The following is a 22722-nucleotide window of genomic DNA, read 5'->3' as shown; positions in this document are numbered from 1 at the left end:
ATGAATGTGCATCCTTTGGGTATATGCCTAAGAGTGGAATTGCTGGATCTTGATGTATACTGATTCCCATTTTTCTGAGAAACTGCCATACTGATTTCCAAAGTGACTGTACAAGTTTGTACTCCCACCATCAATGAAGGAGTGTTCCCCTTTCTCCACATCCTCTTCAGCATAAGCTATCATTGGTGTTTTTTATTTTATCCATTCTGACAGGTGTAAAGATGGTATCTCAGGGTTATTTTAATTTGCATTTACTGGAAAGAAATTAAAGAAGATACCAGAAAACAGAAAGATCTCCCATGCTCTTGGATAGGTAGATCAACATGGTAAAAATGGCAACCTTACCAAAAGCAAAATTCAATACAATCCCCATCAAAATCTCAGCATAATTCTTCACAGACCTTGAAAGAACAATATTCAACTTTATATGGAAAAACAAAAAACCCAGGATAGCCAATCAACCTTGTACAACAAAGGAACTTCTGGAGGCATCACCATCCCTTACTTCATGTTCTACTATAGAGCTATAATAATGAAAAGATTGGCACAAAAACAGACAGGCAGACAAATGGACTTGAATTGAAGACCCTAATATTAATCCACACACCTATGAACACTTGAGTTTTGACAAAAAGGCTAAAATTATACAATGGAAAAAAAGAAAGCATCTTCAACAAATGGTGCTGGCATAACTGGATATTGACATGTAGAAGATTGCAGATAAATCCATATCTATCACCATGCAAAAAACAAAAAAACAAAAAAAAAAAAAACAAGTCCAAATGGATGAAACAGCTCAACATAAATCCAGCCACACTGAACCTCTCAGAAGAGAAAGTGAGAAGTACCCTTAAACAAATTGGTACAGGAGACTGCTTCCTGAACATGACACCAGTAGCACAGACACTTGGATCGACAATTAATAAAATGGACCTCCTGAAACTGAGAAGCTTCTGTAAGGCAAAGACACAGTCAACAAGACAAAACAGCAGCCCACAGAATGGGAAAAGATCTTCACCAACCCCACATCTGACAGAGGGTTGATTTCCAAAATATACAAAGAACTCAAGAAGCTAGTCACCAAAACATCAAATAATTCAATTAAAAAGTGGGGTACAGTACTAAATAGAGAATTCTCAACAAAGTAATCTAAAATGGCTAAAAGGCACTTTAAAAATTGTTCAACATCCTTAGCCATCAGGGAAATGTAAATCAAAACACACACATGCACACACACACACACACACACACACACACACACACACACACACACACACACATTACTTTCCCATTGAGGCCTATGACCTCTCTCCCCAGCCACAGGTTTTTGTCCTGGCTTATATAGTGGCAGAAGTGAATTGTTTTGTATAGTGGGCTTTAAATCAAATTGGAAGGCTGTTAGTCTTACACACAATAACCTAGCCATTATTGCACAAACAGGCATATCCTGACTAGCATGTTGGTATTTCAACATGCAGGGTCCATAGAAAGTAGGTATCATGGCCCCTTCTGGCACTATGAAAGCCAGTCAGTAGGGTACGAGTTTCCAGTTCAGTTCCAGAATAATTTCTTCATGTCCTATAGTCAAAACATGTACATATGGTATCTTCAGCAAGATCTTATTGTCCAGTTTTGGCATACAATCAACAGCAGTAATAATAGCCCTCATGATTTGTGGACCCTGAGGGGTTTCCTTGACTCCCACAGAGAAGTAGCCCACCCTTGGCACTGGGATTTTTATTCAATAACTTATGGCTTCTGGGGGTGTTCTTTTTCATCCACGTAGAATATATCTTGGGTTCTGTTTGTTTTAGTTAACTCAGCTCCAGTAGGGTTATAAGGTAAGCAGAAGTAATATTGTACATGATTGTCTCTCCAGTGGTTTTCCAAATCTGCAAAACTTGTAGAGGTTCATCTATATAACCAAACCTTTTCCTGAGGATGAGAAGCAGGACAAGGCAACATATAGCATCAAAGCATTTTTAAAATATATAAATTGAATTAATCCAGCAGCATTTGTTTTAACAGCTGTTGTTTCCTCGGCCGCCAAAAGATACAAAGACAATATAACACTGTACAATATCCAGATTCTCTCGGAGTTTTCCATCTTTATGTGGCTTTATTATTACTCTCTTTCTTTACTTTTTATTTTTTAGTTTTTTGAGACAGGGTTTCTCTGTGTAACTTTTATCTGTCCTAGAATTCACTCTGCATACCAGGTTTACTTTGAAATCACAAGAGATCTGCTTGCCTCTGTTTCCCCAGTGCTGGGATTAAAGGCGTGTGCCACTATACTCAGTTCCTCTTTGTCTTTTTAAAACCATTTTATTATTTTTTTCCATGTCTACATATATTTTAAAACACACTGTAAACCTTTAGCGCTTTTTTTTTTTAAATGTGAATCTGTCTTTACTGTAAATCTTTACCTTTTTCTGGCCACGAGTCTTTTATCTGGTAAACAACAACATTGCTAAATGAAAGTCATAGCTGTGCCAGCCAAGGTTTACCAAAGATGGCAGCGGGTACTTTTACCGCCAGCACTGAAAGCTGTGCTCACTGCCTTGGTCTGCGCTGCCATCCAGCAAGCATGCTGCCAGCTTGGAGATGTGGTCACTGCTATTGCCATCTCTCATACACACCAATAAATTGTTAGCAGAGTTATTTAAAAGCCTTGCGTTTTTTTGCCGCTTATGCTGAGCCAGGAAACTTTTCTTAAAGGAGCCACGCAATTATTTGCTTGTCTCTCGCAAAGCAGAGTCCAACCGAGAAAAATGCTGCTACCAAGAAACCTTGCTTGTCTCTGTTCTTTTGTTTCTTTTTTTTTTTATTTTATTTAATTTTATATAACAAAGTCCAATTAAATGAAAACAAACATTTATACACAATATTTGGGAATTTGGGTGTCGTTCTTTCCAAACTACTTCCTGCTGGTAAGGGGCGCTGTCATGTGTTCTTTTGTTTCTAAAAACCCTTTTTTAAGCTTTTGTTAAAATTTAAGTGGAAGTTCTTATTAGCCACGTGGGCGCCATATGTAAGGAATAATGTTTTTCCTACCACCTCCAGTCTTGTTCCGCTGCCGCACCTGCCCCAATTAACACACAGAGACTCTGTATTTGATATAATGCTGTTGGCCAGGTACTAGTTTCTTATTGGCTAGCTCTGTCTTAAGTATTAACCCATTTCTGCTAATCTATGTATTTCCACATGGTCTCCTCTTACCCTCGGAGAGCCACCTGGCATCCAGCTCTCTTCAGACTCTCCATCTTGACTCCTCCTTCCTACTTCCTTTCCTCCTTGACTCCTAGTCCCTCTGCTCTTGCTTTCCTATTGGCCAACAGTGCTTTATTCATTAACCAGTATGAGAAACATTTACAGAATGACATCTCCCATGACTTGCCAATCACAGGCTAACTGGGAGGATGCAAATTTCATACTCCTTTCTTATTGCAATTGTTCCTTTATATTAACACATTTCTGCTTGGCCACCATCTTGTCCTTAGATGCATTTCTAATCAAACACAATGGAGGCCAGGCAACCTTTGCCACTGCTTCCTGACAATCTTGACCCTTGTGTGTGCAACTCTCAAAGATTGCAATATTTCCTCTAACCCTTCAAATGTTTTCAGGGCCTCTCCATATTCACATTGTGGACCCCACCCATCAAGCAGGCATGCCACCCTATACCACATAGACAGACTGCCATCCTGGGATTCCTCCCACAGACACTTCTAATCCTGATAGCTCAACCTTAGTTTCCTGTCTTCTTACCCATAGTGAGAACCATGCAACCAAAGACACACTAACATACACAATACAGGAGAGGACAGTTTTACAGAAATGTCTTTTGTGGATGCTTCCCACCCCCCTCAGGCTTCTCAGCCTCAGCTGCACATCTTGCTACCCATAGCTAGGACTGTGCACTCATTCCTCCCCAACTTGTCTCCAGTTTTGTCATATCCCCGATCAGGGAGCAATTATGTTGGGTGACAAAACTTCTCCTGGGGAGAAGCAACACACATGTCCACTCACCCCAGATAGGGAATCCATGACAGACTGAAATATGGATCCTGCCAAAGTTCATCTTGGTGAACCAGTGAGTTTTATTGGAGTTGCTTACAGGAATATGGGTGAGGGGTTACTTACAGGAACAGAAACGACTCAAAAACAGCTGCATCACCAAAGCCCACCCCAGCATGGGTGATAGCTCACAAAAATCTGGAAACCTGGAGCACTCTGTCAGCCTGCAAACAGCTTATCAGGTTGGACAGTGTCCTTTCCAGGCACCTCAGATGGTCTAAACCTCCTCCAGGAAGCTCATCTGGTTTCTGCCAGGAAGCTCATCTGGTTTCTGCATCTTCTAGGCAGCTGGCCAGTCTCAAAGTTGTCTTTGCAGCTTGGCTTCCTTGTGTGGAGAGGGACTCTCAGCTTTAATGGCTTACTCTGACAGGGAGTGAATCTGGTCAGTTTCAGGGACTTCCTGAAGCTTCCAGTTTAAAGATGTCTCTGCAGGATAGACTTTCAATCTTGGAGGAAACTGTTACACAACAGATACCCTCAAGAACTCAAATGAACGGTTCCCAGGATAAATGACCTAGCAGTGGTTGTCAGTCTTCCTAATGTTGTAACCCTTTAATACAGCTCTTCAAGTCCTGGGGAAACCACCCCTACTACCCCCAGCATAATTTTGCTACGGTTACAAATCATAATGTAAATATCTGATATGCAACCCTTGTGAAAGGGTGGTTCATCCCCCATAAAAGGGGTCAGGACCCACCTGTTGAGAACCACAGACCTACCCTGGAGACTTACTCCTGTTGGTGCAGGCCTGATGCTACTGCAATCAAATGCTGGACTATGTCCTACGACTGACTGGATTCTGAGGCAAACTGAATCCCCAGTCTCCTAGCGTGTCTACTGTTAAAGTGAGGTGACTGGTTGGAGAAAGAACAAGATGCTATAATTTGGAGTGTGTTTGTGTGGGAGGATCCGGGGCAGGAGCAGGGGTGTTGAGCATGAAATACTGATGAGTCTTCATCACCAGAGACCTTTCCACCCAAAGTAGAAACAGGCCATCAGCCTTAGAGCCCTTTCTACAAACCTCCTCATTCTCAGTTCAGGTGAGTAACAGAATCGCTCGAGAGAAACTTGCATGGCCTCCCTTGAGCAAATCCTGTACAGAGCCCTGCTCACTCTCCTCAAAAACAGTTCCACCTCCCTCTTTGCTTCTAGGCCTACAACTGGACTGAAAGGCCAGCAGGCCACAATGAAGGTGAAGTACAACATACAAACCATGAAAAGGTGGGTCGAATTTCAAACAAAACAAAATGCTTGAGCCTACTAATAAGCTGTACATAGATGGAAACAGAAGAGTGTATGGCTACGGACACTGAGCTTATGAGACAAGGCCATACAGGACACAAAGTTGAATGTGTTGATATGGGCTCAATACACAGAGACTCTGCTGCCTTTCTCTTCCCCCATGTATTAGTTTGGGTCTCTATTACTGTGGAGAGACACCATGACCACAGCAACTCTTATAAAGGAAAAACATTTAATTGAGGAGGCTCACTTACAGGTCAGAGGTTCAGTCCATTATCATGGTGTGACATGGCAGTTTGCATGAATACATGGTGCTGGAGAAGTAGCTGAGCATCCTACATCTTGGACTTACATGCAACAGGAAGTAGTCTGAGATACTGGGTGTGGCTTGAACACATATGATAGCTCAAAGCATGCCTTCACAGTGACAGACTTCCTCCAACAAGACCATACCTACTCCAACAAGGCCACACCTCCTAAAAGTACCACTTTCTTTGGAGGCCACTTTCGTTCAAACCACTACCACCTCTTCTTCTTTCTCTGTCATCGTACATATGCATGAGTGTACAAATGAATGTATTAGGGATTGGATCCAGGACTTTACATATGCTAGAAAAGCTCTCTGCCATCAACATATATCCTCCAAACCCATTCTGCCTTCAGTGCTACAGTTCAAGGAGTTAGAAAATACTGTTTGCTTGGGTGGCTCAAACATGGACCAAACCCAGATGGATCTAGCTTTAAAAAAAAAATGCCCTGCCTCAGTTTACCATAAAGGAAAACACTGAAAAGCCTAGAGAGATTGGAATGTTTGGCATAGGTATGTTTCAAAGTTTCAGACAAAACCCATACTGTAACAGCACAAAAGAGAACACCAATACTGGAAGAAATAAAGTTGTAGAGACAGCACAGCATCCTTGAAGGGCTCTGCTCTTGCTCCTTTCCATAAACCAGAGCTTCTGAATGGGGCTGTCTTCACAGAATTGGGAATCTTACATGCAGTGAGCACAGCTGAATTTCTCCTTTCTACCCAGGTGTCAGTTTGAGCACTTGACCACCAAAGGTGAAGTGCATATGGCTTCCATAGTAGAAAACAGTCAAGACATTTATCAGAATAGTGGGACTCAACCCAGACCTTTATTGTTGGCTGGTAGATCATGGTGTTATTCCTAGAAGTAAAATAGGCGGGGCTGCCAAGCTTTAGAGACTGATCTGACTGGGACTGCAAGGGAATAAAGGAAAGATAGAATAAAAGCTGAAATAGAAGGGGGGAAGCTGCCATAGGATGGACCAGGCTATCCGATGAAGAAGTTGCAGTACTCCCAACATTCAGCATGCTTATTACATACAGAGAGGAACAGAGGAACAAGCAGGCAGGCTTAGCTCATCTTAGCAGGAGTAGTCTCTGTAGGAAGCAGTCCAGGCTGTGAACAACCTGGAGGAGAAAGCTACACACATTACCAACATTCATACTCCAACCAGAGGAAGGCCTCACCTGAGGAAAGCTGTGACACTCCTTGGGGCTGAGGCATGGGGGCTTGATATGGCCTTGCCCATGTTAACAGTGCATGTTCACTTGAGACCTCACATATCCATACATGGATGACTAATTACCAGAGTCCTTCTTGATCTGTATAAGCAGAAAAGTTCACAGAAAAATAACCACAAGTCTAACTTGAATCATAAGAATATCAAATATAGCCCTTCAATGAATCCTGGACTGAAGCCAGTTTATAGACCCAGAGCCCCTTGAGCAAAAGAGAGCTTATCCCCTTAAGGAATGTCCCATTTTAACTGAAAAAATTGGGGACTGGAGATAGTTCAGAAGTTAAGAACACTTGTTGCTCTTACAGAGGACCTGGGTTCAATTCCTGACACCCCATAGCAGCTCACAAAGAGCTATAACTCAAGTTCCAAGATATCTGACAGCTTCTTCAGACCTTCAAAGGCACCAAGCTCACAGGTGGTACACATATATACATGCAGACAAAACACTCATACACTTAAAATAAAAGAAACTGAAATTGTACATTGTAACTTTTCCTCTAGTCTTCCTGAAAAAGACCCATGGTCTTCTGCCAGGGAAAAATTAGTAAGATGAGGGGCTGGAAAGATGGCTCAGAGGTTAAGAGCACTGACTGCTTTTCCAGAGAACCTGGGTTCAACTCGCAGCACCCACATGGCAGCTCACAACTCTCTGTAACTCCAGTTCCAAGGGATCTAGCACCTCTGCACATAAAAACGCCAATGCACATAAAAAATAAATCTTAAAAAATTAGGAATATGTTGAGCACTTTCTTAAGTGTTTTTCAGCCATCCATTTTAGATTTCTTCATTGAGGATTCTCTATTTAATTCTGTACCCCACTTTTTAAATGGATTATATTTAGTGTTTTGGTGAGTAGCTTCTTGAGCTCTTTGTATATTTTGGAAATGCAAATCAAAGCAACTCTGAGATACCATCTTACACTTGTCAGAATGGATAAAATAAAAAGTACCAATTACAGTTTATGCTGGAGAGGATGTGGAGAAAGAGGTACATCCTCCATTGCTGGTGGGAGTGCAAACCTGTACAGCCACTTTGGAAATTAGTATGGTGGTTTCTCAGGAAAATGGGAATCAGTATACATCAAGACCCAGCAATTCCACTCTTAAGCATATACCCAAAGAATGCACATTCATACCACAAGGACATCTGTTCAACTATGCTCATAGCATATTATTTGTAATAGCATTATTTGTAATAGTCAGAACCTGGAAGCAACCTAGATGCCCCTCAACCAAAGAATGGATAAAGAAAATGTGGTACATTTACACAATAGTTTATGACTCTGGAAAAAAAACAAAAACAAAAACAATCAAAAAAAACCAATGGAATCTTGAAATTTGAAGGCAAATGGATGGAACTAAAAGAAACCATCCTGAATGAGGTAGCCCAGTCACAGAAAGACAACCATGGTATTACTCACTCATATATGGATATTAGACATAGAGCAAAAGATTACCAGGCTACAATCTACATCACCAGAAAAGCTAAGAAACAAGGAGGACCCTGAGAGAGACATGCATGGTCCCCTGGAGAAGGGAAAAAGAGCAAGAGCTCTTGAACAAATTGGGAGCATGGGGGAGGGAGGAAAGAGGGAGAGAAGTAGGAGAAAGAAGAGGAGAAAAAAGAGGGGGAAGGAGAACATGAGGGAATCAGGAAGATTGACTCTGGGGTGGGGGGAATAGAGGAGGAGCAACAAAAGAGATACCTTAACAGAAGGAGCCATTATAGGTCTAAAGAGAAATCTAGCACTAGGGAAATGTCCAGAGATCTACAAGGATGACACCAACTAACAATCTAAGCAATAGTGGAGAGGCTACCTTAAATGCCTTTCCCCTATAATGAGATTGATGACTACCTTATACGCCATCTTAGAGCCTTCATCCAGTAGCTGATGGAAGCAGAAGCAGACACCCACAGTTAAACACTAAGCTGAACTCCTGAAATTCAGTTGCAGAGAAGGAGTGATGAGGAAAGGGGTCAAGACCATTCTGGGGAAACCCACAGAAACAGCTGACCTGAGCAAGTGGGAACTCCCGGACCTCAGTCAGATAGCTGGGGAACCAGCATAGGACCCAATCAGGCCCCCTGAACATGGGTGTCTATTAGGAGGACTGGGCAGTCTATGGGGCCTCTGGTGATGGAACTAGTATTAATCCCTGCTGCATAAATGAACTTTGGGAGCCCATTCTCCATGGAGGGATACTCTCTCAGCCTAGATAGATGGGGGAGGGCCTAGGCCCTGCTCCAAATGATGTGACAGACTTTGATGATCCCTCATGGAAGACCTCACTCTCCCTGGGGAGTGGATGGGGGTTGGATGGGAGGGATCAGTGGGGAATCATGGAAGGATAGGAGAGAGAACTGGGATTGATATGTAAAATAAGATTACTTCTAATTTAAATTAAAAAAAAAAAAAACCCAGTGGTGATGGCGCATGCCTTTAATTCCAGCACTTGGGAGGCAGAGGCAGGTGAATCTCTGTGTGTCCGAGACCAGCCTGGTCTACAAGAGTTAGTTCCAGGACAGCCTCCAAAGCCACAGAAACCCTGTCTCGAAAATAAATAAATAAAAATAAATAAATAAAATAAAAACTAGGAAGGTGAAATAGATATTTCTGGAGTGATTGAATAGATAGATGATAGATAGATAGATAGATGATAGATAGATAGATAGATAGATAGATAGATAGATAGATAGATAGATAGATAGTTCTGGATTGACTGAACCTGGCTAACAGCTGACACTGTTCTAGCATACCAATGCATCAAGGTGGCCACCAGTGAGGGGAAGAGCTACCAGAGGCCAGCTCATTGGTGGAATCTTGGTTGAGATCTGCCTCATGATTGGCCTAGTTGGGCCCTTAACCCATCTTGTTATTTTCCAGTTCTAGAATGCAAAGTTGAAATAGGTACACTCAGCACCTACCAGAATCTTCACATTGGTTCCCATTCCTGTTAAGTGATGGTGGACAGGGCAGGAAGGCCAAGCAGAAACCATTAGAACTGACTTAAATTAAGAAAGCAGGTTTTTTTGTTTTTTGTTTAAAAAAAAAAAAAAAAAAACAGTTCTGGGCTAGAGAGGTGGCTCAGCCATTAAGAGCACTGGCTGAGTTCAATTCCCAGAAACCACATGGCAGCTCACAATCATCCATAATGAGATCTGGTGCCCTCTCCTGGCCTGCAAGCAGAACACTACATACATAGTAAATAAATCTTAAAAACAAAAACAAAACAAGAAAAAAACCTGCCTTAAGCCCACCTCTGACCTTGGTAGAGACTGATCTCTTAGCCAGAGCTTTGAAGGTGCCATGTGACCTGAATTGTCTCTCAAGAATTGAGTGTGTTTGGGCCTATGGCCACGCCTGACAGACTGATCCCCAGTACCCACAGGATAGAAAGAGAAAGTTAATTTCTCTCATGTTGTCCTCTCAACTCTACATGCATGCTATGGAGTTCGTCTTGCACCCACACACAGACACATGGACACACAATAAACAAAATGTAGTTTTAAATTATAGGGGCTGGAGAGATGGTTTGGTTTTAAAGTACTTGTTGCTCTTGCAGAGGATCCAAGTTCAATTCCCAGCCCGGACATGGTGGTTCATGACCAAGGGATCTGACATCCTGTTCTGACCTCCAAGCACTGTCCGAACACACTACATTTGCATAAATGCAGGTAAGCCATTTAAATAATACTATAATATAAACACATCATTTTCCAAAAGATACTGTTAAAACAAACATGAAAAAAGTCTAGCTATGGACTGGAGAAGTGGCTCAAAAGATAGAGGCACTTGCCACCAAGCCTGACAACCAAATGCTGAGATTACAAGATTGTGTCACCATATCTGACAGGAAATAAAAACTCTTTTCAAGAGAAGACTTGGAAAATATCCTCTTCTAGATTTTTTCAGAATCACTTTATGATTTAAGGTGAAATGTGGAGACCTAAAGTGGAAATCTTCCATCCCTTTCATACAACTTTACCAGCTTTGTTATTTATAGTTATTTGGTTATTTATAGGGTGTTAGTGATGCATGACTTTAATTCCAGCACTTGGGAGGTAGAGACAGGAGGATCTCTGTGAGTTTGAGACATAGCCTGATCTACAAGAGCTAGTGCCAGGACAGGCTCCAAAGCCATAGAGAAACCCTGTTTCAAAAAAAAAAAAATTGTATGGTGTGTTATTATCCTTCCCTTTTTTGTTTGATGGGACAAGATTTCACTATCTAGACTGGTCTTGAACTCACTAAGTAGCTGGGGATGACTTTGAGGTCCTAGTCTTTCTGCCTCTATTATCTTGCTGATTACGATTTATTTTGCTGTGCTGGAGACTGAAGCACAGCCTTATGCTTGCTAAGCAAGACACTCTCCCTCTGAGACAAATCCTCAGATCCCAGCCCCAGCATTAGGGTTACAAGTGTGCACCACCATGTCTAGCTTGCAGCTGTCTGTTTCAGTGAAGGATGTAATATTTTGAAAGACTGTCATACTTTAAAGTTAATTTCCATTTTTGTACATTATTAAGAGAAAAAAAAGGGAAAAGTGAAGATGACTGTCTGAGACAGCCATGTGAAACTCATTTCTGTTGCATGTCTAAAGCTGTTCTGGGACTCTCAAAAATGAATTGCTTATTTCTTTACTTTAACAACATTCATTCAAAACAACAACTGGATTCTTCCTATTTTATGTAAATAACCTTAATTGTGTTTGTGTTAAACAAACTTAAGAAATTGCTTCCTACAAATTAGAGAAGGGACGGTGTTTCCTGCTTCCATTCCTAGTAAATGGAAGTGATTGAAGTCAGTGGCTCCTTAATTCAAAAAGAATTTGTTCATTTCATGAATATTGCAGAAAACACTAAAATTTTGGGTCACTGTGTTCTCGTAATTAAGGTTCCTACATAAGATTAGAGAGGATAAAAATATACTTAAGCAAATACTGGAAACTACTTGCTTGCAACGTTTGACTCTGCATTGAAAGGGGGAGGGGATCAATTAAGTGGACCAAACAGTTCCATTAAAGAAATTATCTCGCTCTTCTTGAACAAAATTTGAGGACATTCCCCTCTATGAAGACATGACTTAAGTTGAGTGTGGTGGTGCATGCCTGTAATGCCATCTGTCACTCAGAAGGCTCGGAGGCAGGAGGATCAGGAATCCAAGGCCAGCCTTGGTTATTTAGCAAATGCAAGGCTAGTATGGGCTACAGAAGTCTGTCGCAAACAAACATACAAATAAAATAAATAAAAACAAATAGCTTTTTGTTAGGTAATTAAAATATTGAAAACAGCATTAATGCCCAATGTAGTGGCACAGGCCTTTAATCCCAGCATTCAGGAGTCAGAAGCAGGTGGATCTCTATGAGCTCAAGGCCAGACTGCTCTAAAAAGAGAGTTCCTGGACATCCAGGGCTACATAGTGAAACCTTGTCTCAAAAAACAAATAAGCAAAACAAACAGGAGCCAATGAAGGCTCAGCAGTTGAGCAGTTGGTGCCCTTTAGAGGACCCAGGTTCAGTTCCCAGAGCCCACATGGTGGCTCACAATCCTCTGTAACTCTAATTCTAGGGGACCTGACACCTTCTGACACATGCAGTATATTTACATACAAACAGTCAAGACACTCATAGACATAAAAGTTTTTTAACGGAAATTAAGGTTTTGTATGCAGGGGCTGGAGAACTGACTCAGCAATTTCAGAAAGAACACTTACTGCTCTTGCAGAGGGCCTAAGTTGAATTTTCAGCAACCATGTCTGATAGCTCACAGCTACCTACAACTCTAGTTCTAGGGGATTCAATGTTTTCCTCTGGCTTCCAAGGGCCATGTACATTCCCACTCCTGCCTCCACATATACATAATTAATAAATCTTAAACCAGGCATTGTGGTACATGCCTTTAATCCTAACACTCTGGAGGCAAAGACAGAAGGATCTCTGTGAGTTTGAGGTCAGCCTGGTCTACAGAGTGAATTCTGGGACAGCCAGAGCTATATAGAAAGACCCTGTCTCAAAAAAATAAAATCTTTAAAAAATGACTTTGTACATGATTCTTCTTTATGTGAACTACAGGCTAGATCTAACTTTAGCCTGTTTTTCATCTTTTTGTTTTGCTCTGTAGACCAGGCTGGACTTGAACTCACAGAGATCCACTTGTCTCTGCCTCCCAAGTACTGGGATTAAAGGCATGTGCCCGGCATGCCTGTCTTTCATCTTAGAGAATAGACCACTGTTCAACTACTGTCACACACTGAAAACCCAGGAGCCATCTAGAGATCTTCCCATTACTCTTCCATAACCAGAGCATCACTGACTCACTCATGATTTCGTGACAGGATGAACAGTGCTATTCTTTCCTGCATCCATGACCTTGACTCTTTTCTCCATAACTTTCTCTGAAGTCTGATCAGTCCACCTATTCTGTCTCCTCACCTCTCATATACCAGCTCCCTTTGGTATGACTTCCCAGCCAGTGACTCATGGAAACAGCTTTGCTAAATTACCAGTGGCATCCTGTCACTAAACCAATAGAGACTTCCATCTCTCCTCCTGGCTTTAGCCTACACTTCACACTGTGTTAGTTTTCTGCCATTGTGACAAAATACCTAAGCCAATCAATCATCTGAAAAAGAAAAAAAGTTTATTCGGGTGCATGGCCTTAGATATTGAGCCCACAGTGGGGTGGCTCCATTGCTTCTCTGTAAAGAAGGAAAAGAGGAGGCTGGGCCCTCAAACATCACTCCCCAATAACTTACCTTACTCCCACTAGGCTCCATCTCAAGGCTTCTGCCTCTTCCCACAGTACTACTGGTGGGAGATGTCATTCTGTAAATATGTTTCTCTTATTGGTTAATGAATAAAACACTGTTGGCCAATAGGAAAGCAAGATAGGCGGGACTAGGAGACAAGGTGTCTCACACCTTTGATACCAGCACTCAGGAGGCAGAAGCAGACACATCTCTGTGAATTTGAGGTCAGCCTGGTCTACAGAGCTAGTTCTAGGACAACCAAGGCTACAGGGGAAAAGGAAAAAAGAAAATGAAACACGCAGAAAGTGGCAAATGGTCATTTTGAATATTCCTCCTTCATTACTTTCATCCGTTTTTGTGTGTGTGTGTGTGTGTGTGTGTGTGTGTGTGTGTGTGTGTGTGTGTGGTTTTTTTTTTTGGATATAAGTTCTCCTGTAGCCATGGCTAGCCTCAAACTGGCTGCATAACCTTGAGCTTCTCTGTTAGAAAACTGTTAAAAATTACATGGATTTGTTTATTTTGGGGAGCTAGGATTCACACACTGACATGCATGAATTAGTCAGAGAGCTGCCTACAAGAGTCTGTTCTCTCCTTCCACCCTCTGAGTGCCTGGGTTTTCATTTTGGATATTCATGTACTTTGCTTTTCTATGTAAATTTTGAAATGAATCTCTCAATTTCATCAAAAAGCCTATTGGGATTTAATTGAGATTGTGTTACATCTATGAATTAATTTAGGAGCTGGAGTATAGTCCAGTGGTAGAGTGCCTGCCTAGTCTGTGAGTGATCTAAGTTTGATTCCCAGAATTGCAATACACAAAACACAAATGCCCAATATAGATGGATTTGGGGGTAAATGCTATTTTTCAATCACAAATATGGTTTTTCCACTTATTTAGGATTTCTTCAGATTGTCTCAGAAATATTTTACAAATTTTCTCATTATTTTATTTATTATTACTATGATTATTGTAGACAGAATCTCACTGTATTGCCATGGCTGGCCTGGGACTTGCTATGTAGATCAGACTAGCCTCAAACTATAAGTTCCATAGTTAGGCCTATAGACTAAGTTCCAAGCTCCAAAGCTGCACAGAGAAACCCTGTCTCAAAAACCATAAACAAACAAATAAATAAATAAATCCCAAGCTTCAAAATATGCTCTTAAAATTTGTAGGATATAGGATATGCAGGTCATTTTTACTTTGTAGAAAGATGATGTCATACTATCTTCCTCAGTAAGGCAGGTGTTACCAGACACCAACTTCAAGCACCTAAGGTATAAGACCTTAAAAGTACTCTATTTCAGTCAGGTGGAGGTGTCACAAGCCTTTAATCCCAGCACTTGGGAGACAGAGGCAAGCAAATCTCTGTGAGCTTGAGGCCAGTCTCATCTACAGATTGAGTTCCAGGATAGCCAAGAAACTCTGTCTCAACCCTGATCAGTAATAACAACAACAATAATAATTATAATTAATAAAAGTATTGTATTTCTAAGATTTGTGGTGATATCTTGTTTATGATCTAATAAAGCTTACCTAAAGATCAGAGTGCAAAGCTAACCACAGTGATAGATTCCAGGCAGTGGTGGTACACACACCTTTAATCCCAGCACTCAGGAGACAGAGGCAGATGGATCCCTGTGAGTTCAATGCCTGGGCTACAAGAGAGTGCATGAGTTTAAAAGGGAACAGAGCTCACACCATTGATCCCAGCACTTGGGATGACAGGCCTTTAATCCCAGCACTCGAAGGTGGAGACAGGAGTGATATGGCTGGGCAGAGAAAGGAATGTAAAGTGGGAGGAGACAGGAGTGCATGCAGTCTGAGGTTTGGGGGATGCAGTCTGAGGATAGGATTGCCCTTTGGTCTGAACATTGGTAGAGGTCGGAACTCTAAAGTGGCTGTCCACTTTGCTTCTCTGATCTTTAGCTTTAATACCAATATCTGTCTCTAGGTTTTTATTATTTTACTTGATTTTATATGTGTGTTCTGTCAGTTTACATGTATGTTTGTGTACCACATGTGTGGCTGGTGCCCTCAGAGTCAGAATCCTAGAACTGGATTTACAGATGTCAGTAAGACTCCATGTGGATTCTGTGAACTGAATGTGGGTCCTTTGCAAGCACAGCAAGGGATCTTAATCATTGAATCACTTCTCCAGCCCCCAAAGTCCACACACACACACACACACACACACACACACACACAGAGAGAGAGAGAGAGAGACATTTTTAAATGTGTATTGGTGTTTTTCCTGCATATATGTCTACAAGAAGTTGTCAGATCCACTGGAAGTTGAGTTGTAGACAATTGTGAGCTGCGATGTGGGTACTGGGAATTAAACCCAGGTCCTTTAGAGGAGTAGCCAGGGCTCTTAACTCTTAGCCATCTCTTCTGCTCCCAAGTACTGCATCTTTAAAAAAGATTTATTTATTTATTATGTATGCATAATACATTTATTTATTATGTATGCAATGTTCTGTCTGCATGTGTGCTTGCACTTCAGAAGAGGGCATCAGATCTCATTACAGATGGTTGTGAGCCGCCATGTGGTTGCTGGGAATTGAACTCAGGACCTCTGGAAGAGAAGCCAGTGCTCTCAACCTCTAAGCCATCTCTCCAGCCCCGGGCATTGTATTTTTTAATGAATGAGTGCAATCATTACAACTGTTTGTGTTTTCTGTTCCTTATTAGTCTAAATGGTGGCTAACATTTAAAAAGGAACCAATTACTACAGCAAAACCTGAAGAAAAACCAAAAAAAAAAAAAAAAAAAAAAAAAAAACCTCCTCCCCAGGCTCATATATTGGAATGCTTAGTTACTAGGGAGTGCCACTATTAAAGAAGGATTAGGAGGCGTGGCCTTGTTGGAGGAAGTGGGCTTTGAAGTTTTAAATCCCATGCCAAGCACAGTCTCTCTCTCCTCTCTGATCAAGATGTAGCTCTAAGCTACAGTTCAGCGCTGCCACACATCTCTGTCATATTGATAACGGAATAAGTCTCTGAAACGTAAACCATTTCCAACTAAATGCTTGCTTTTATAAAGGTTGCTTTGGTCATGCTGTCTCTTTATATCAGTGCAACAGTGACTAAGACACCAGCCAAAATTTAATTTTATAACTACACAAATGTGATCTGAATGTGCTCACTTCTAGTATTTTCCCAAAGAAACATACTATAAAGTGAGCACCTCACCTCTGTCAACCACCAGAAGATTGTTCTGTCCCCTTCAACCATCTAAGGGCATTTCGTTTTGGCAAGTACTTTAGATGCCCACTGCTCTTTCTTCAGACAGGGTTTCTGTGTGTGGTCCTGGCTGTCCTAGACCTCATTCTGTAGGCCAGGATGGCTTCAAACTCAGAGATCTGCTTTTTGAGTGCTGGAATTAAAGATGTGTATCACCACGCCTGGCTTTGAGATGTATTTCTTAGAAGCTTTTCTAAAACATGTGTGTTCTCCAGGATGTGTGGGATAGGACTGGGGAGTTGGCTCAGCAGTTGAGAGCATGGACTGCTCTTTTGGAGGACCCTGGTTCTAGTCCCAGCACCCACATGATGATGCACATTGTTTCTCACTCCAGCCCCAGGGGCCTCTGAAGGCACCAGACATGCGTGTGACACACGTACATATACATGCAGGCAAAACACCCATATACATTAAGCAAAATGTAATAATGGTGGTGATGATATCATGTGTGGGATCATGGAGCTGAGCTCTGCTTGCTGCTTTGCCTCCATGCTCTTCAAAACATGAAGAAGGAAGGAGCTGTGAGCTTCTCATGGCAGGGACAAAATCTGACAAAGAGAACCTGTACTTCTTTTTTTTGTTTGTTTATCTGTTTAACAGTCCTGGCTGTCCTGAAACTCAGGCTGGCCTTGAACTCACAGAGATCCGCTTGCCTCTGCCTCCCGAGTGCTGGGATTAAAGGCATGCACCACCAATGCCCTACAGCTCCGGCCTGAATTTCTTAATTTGCTCTCTAATTTCATTAAAGAGAACATCGTTCAGATCAAGAGGGCAGCAGCCTTCCCTGCAGCCTTTCTTTTTCAGCAACAGTTCCTGGGATGTGTCCACTGTGCTGTCATCTTTGTCTATCTTAACAAAATCAAGCAGGACACTGACACGTTTTTCTGCAATTCCTCCTGAACCGTCGCTGAGGGCCAGAACTTCCATTCACCATGAGCCTCTAAGTTTCCTTGTTTCCCTCCTGGCTCCTCCTCTTGTTCCTCCCCAGCGTGGAGCCACTGCCTCTGCTCTTTCTATTTTATTTTTTCTTCTTTCCTGTACTATTTTGCCTGTTCTCAGACAGGATTTGAACAATGAATTGACAGGGGTTTTGTGTGTCAAGTCTCAAGAGCCACATGCTTTACAAGAACCACTTATCGCTTGCTTCTTGGAATTGACATGTGGAGGTGTTATGGAATTCTTAAACTCAAGACAGAGATAAAATATATATATATACATATATATGTATATATGTATATATGTATATATGTATATATGTATATATAAACGTAGTATATGTGTGTGTGGCATGTAAGAGTGTGGACCTGGAAATGTCATGTCATTATGTCATTTGTGGAGATCAGCAAACAACCTGTGGGAGTCAGTTCTTTTTCCATTATGGGTTATGGGGATTAAACAGACCATCAAAAAAAGCAAGCATCCCCAACCACTGAGCCATATCACTAGCCTGAGATATCTTTTAGCTGGGTGGAGTCAGAGGCAGGATGGTATACAAAGTAAGCTCCTGGTGGACAAAGTGTTTCTCCTACACACGTTTAGGGCTATCCACTTGGTACTGAATAACCTCAGAAGGCTTGTCCCTGAAGAACACGTATTAATGTATTATCCAGCAGTAGGGCTGTGTTCCTCCATCCATACTGGCATGTCAACTGGTGTTGTCATTATGTAGGGTCTTTTTTATTTTATTTATTTGTTTATTTATTTATTTATTTATTTATTTATTTATTTATTTGTATTTCGAGGCAGGGTTTCTCTGTATTGCTTTGGAGCCTGTACTGGAACTAGCTCTGTAGACCAGACTGGTCTTGAATTCACAGAGATCTTCTGCCTCTGCTCCCGAGTGCTGGGATTAAAGGTATGCACCAACACTGCCCAGCAACAACAAAATTTTTAATCTATCCAGCCTGTATTATGGCTTATTTAGCCCCTAAGATCCACTGGTAATGAATGTAATAAATCATTTAAATTCTCTTAAAGTGGTACATGCCTTTAATACCAGCACTTAGGACGATGCAGAGGTAGAGGAATCTCTGAGTTAAGGCCAGCCTGGTCTACAAAGAGAGTTCCAGGACAGCTAGGGCTACACAGAGAAACCCTATCACAAAAACCAAAACAAAATTTACTATTATTATTATTATTGTTATTATTGAGGTAAGGTCTCCTATGGCCCGGTTGCTTCAGACTATGTAGCCAAGGATGCTTTGAATTCCTGGTTCTCATCATGTCTCCCCTTCCAGACTTTGGATTACAAGTGTACCACCATGCCTGAATGCTTCAGTTCTTCTCCCCACCCTCTCCATATAGGGCCTTTTTATGTTTCCCTGGCTATCCTGGACCTTGTTAGGTAGTCCAGGCTGGCTTCAAGCTCAGAGATCCATCTGCTTCTGCCTCCCCAGTGCTGGGATTAAGAGAGTGCATCACCATGCCAAGCTATATGTTATTCTTTTCTTTTCTTTTTTTTCTTCTTACCACCACTGGCAAGTTATTCTTAACATCAAATTCAGGCTTGGTTCATAATTCACAATCAAAATATTTTGTGGGATACTTTGGAAGCCTATTAAGTGCCTTACAACTTTAGCCATATCCACCACATTTATCATGATTCCATTTCCTTTGCCTTCAACCTTGGCAATCAGATGGGGCATCTGAGCTGGAGGGATAGCTCAGCCGTTGAAGGCTAGGTTCACAACTAAAAAATAAAATAAGCCATCCATACCATACATCAAGATGATGTGTGCAGTGGTTTGAATGAGATGCTATTCCATAAGTTTCAGGCATTTGAATACTTGGTCCCCCGTTAGTGTCTCTTATGGGAGGAAGTGGGTGGCTGAGGACAGGCTTTGAGGTTTCAAATGACTCATGCCATTCTGAGTTAGTGTGAACTCTCAGCTGCTGTTCCGTACCTACTACCTCCGGTCCATCACATGGACTCTAAACTTCTGGAACCATAAACCCAAATGATCCCTTCCTTCTTTCTGCAAGTTGCCTCAGTCAAGACATTTTATCACAGTAATAAAAAAAAAAAAAATAACTGTTACGATGTGGGATGTTGAAGGTTAGATGAACTTGCTACCAACACCATAAATGATAATGAAGATTTGAATACTCTTACTGATGCTCATGGTAATTTTCTCAATGAAATGAAGGGCTCTTTGCCTGCAACTTTTTGATGTCTTCTGTCTAGAGAAAAAGACGATATAACACCGTCACAAGAGCTCTGTCTCTGACACGAAAAGATTTTCTCCTGAGGCTGTAAGCTTCTTGCAAGCTGTATTTCTCTAATACTTTCCTATTGGTGTGATAAAACACCTTGACCATGGTAATTTAAGAAGACATTGTTTCTTTTGGGCTTATAATTTCAGAGGGTTAGGATCTATAATGGTGGGGACAGCAGGAGACAGATGTGGCATTTGGGAGCTGGAAGCTGAGAGCTCACATGTGAAGTGCAAGCAGGAAAACAGAGAGAGATAACTGGGAATGGTTATGTGCCCACTGGGGTAGTTGGAATGTAATTGACCCCCATAAGTTCATAGGGAATGGGACTATTAGGAGGTGTGGCTTTCTTGGAGTAAGTATATATAGCCTTGCTGGAGGAAGTGTGTCACTGTGGGGGTGGGCTTTGGGGTCTCATATATGCTGGAGCCATGCACAGTATTTCAGACCTCTTCCTCTTGCCTTCAGGATCAAGGTGTAGCTACTTCTCACTCTCAGCTCCTTCTCCAGCACGTCTGCCTACACACCATCACGTTGTACCACGATAATGGACTAAACCTCTGAAAAGGTAAGTCACCCCAATTAAATATTTTCCTTTACAAGCGTTGCATGGTCACAGTGCCTCTTCACAGCAATTGAACCCTAATTAAGACAGCCTACCTCCTAAGCTTCCCCTCAAAGCTCCACCAACTAGGACTAAACTAAATATTCAAATGACTGAGACTTATGGGGGTATCTCATTCAAACCTCTGAAGACCTGAGTTCAAATCCCCTGATCCCATGGTGGAGAGAACCAGACTCCTAAAAATTGTCTTTTGACCTCCATGTATGTACCTATCTACATAATAACAACAATAATAATAAGCAGCAGTCAGGCATGGTGGCACATGCTATTAGTCCCAGCACTAGGGAGGCAGAGGCAGGAGGATCTATGTGAGTTCCAGGACAGCCAGGGCTACACAGAGAAACCCTGTCTCAAAAAATAAAACATGTATTAAGACCTCATAATCCCAATTCTGTTTGCAGAGAACAGGAGCCAGAGGTGCTGGAACCGTTCTGGGATATCTGGGCTGGTGTGGTGGGAGGCTTGTTAATGCCTGTCCATAACCCCAGTGCTGAGTCTGGTCACCCAGAATGAGGCTCAAATGTACAGATATTGTGTATCTCGTATGATTTTACTCCTACATACACTTTGGGATGTGATTGAAGCACAAGTATTACAGTAATTTCCATTTTGGATTGTTCATTGGTGTCTTAGACGCTATTCTATTACTGTGAAGATACACTATAGCCAAGGCAACTAACTATGAGACTGAATCTAATTGAGTTTTTGATGGGGGATGTCCTCCTACATATATGCTTCTCTTATTGGTTGATGAATAAAGGTTTGGTCAATAGCCAGGCAGAAAGCATAGGTGGGGAGAGAAGACCATGTGGCCGAGGAAGGAGTAACAGATCTGGACCTCTCTCTAGTAAGATAAGACCACATGGAAATACATAGATGAATAGAAATGGGTTAATAATTAAGACAGAGCCAGCCTCAAATGTATTGTGTATTATGAATTGAACTCAGGCCCTCTGCTGACTTTTTAAAATCCTAAAAGCAGGACTAGAGAGATGGCTCAGCAGGGGACCTGAGTTCAAATCACAATACACAATACATTTGAGGCTAGCCTGAGCTAAATGAGATACTATCTCAAAAAACCAAAAATATCTCCTAAAATGAAGACTCTTTCAGGGCTTTATATTCCAATACTTAAAAGTTTGTAGTTCTGGTGTATAATTCTACATTTCATCTTTTTTTTAAAATAAAAATTGTATTTACTTAGCATTTAGAATGTCAAAAAAGTAGCAATCTTTTTTTTTTTTTGCAATTACAGAGTGATATTGAGTTAACAGAACAATTACCTTCTTATAAACTGCATCAGAGACAACTGAAGACAAAAAAAACAAAAAAACACACACAAAAAAAGTACTGTCCCCCCTATATAACTAATTTGTGCTGTGCACCAATAAGAACCTGCTTTAAATTCCCATGCCAATTTACAACCACAGACTGTAACAGGCAAGGTTAGTGGCTACTGAAAATATCACCAGGACAGGGCTATCTAAAGACACATTGGGTAGCGTGTTAACTATACAAAAAAAGATACGGTATAGTTTAAAAACAAATCTTACACAGCCTTACATTTCATTTTTTTTTTCTTTAAAAGGAGTGAGGTATACAGGGGGCGTAAATGCTTTATAGAAAAAAAAAAACAACTCAAAAAACTGCACTAGAACCAACTTATTCTTCATCATTGTCTTCCTCTTCATCCTCATCTTCATCGTCTTCCTCTTCCTTTTCTTGCTCTTTTCTGCCTTGACCACCCCCTTTTTTCGATGCATCGGGTTTCCCTTTAGCTCTGTATGCAGCAATATCCTTTCCAGGCTTGGCAGCCTTCTTTTCCTAGGGCTGCTTGTCAATCTGCAGCAGTATTCCATATCTTTCCCAGTTTCTTTGCAACATCACCAATGGACAAGCCAGGGTGTTCTTTGATTTTTGGGGGATACTCAGACTAGAACAAGAAGGCGGCAGAAGGAGGCCTCTTGGGTGCATTAGGGTCCTTGAACTTTTTGGTCTCCCCTTTGGGGGTGATGTAGGTTTT

Source organism: Phodopus roborovskii, unplaced genomic scaffold (genome assembly GCF_943737965.1).
Source record: "Phodopus roborovskii unplaced genomic scaffold, PHOROB, whole genome shotgun sequence".
NCBI lineage: Eukaryota > Metazoa > Chordata > Mammalia > Rodentia > Cricetidae > Phodopus > Phodopus roborovskii.
This window is presented reverse-complemented; position numbering follows the sequence as displayed.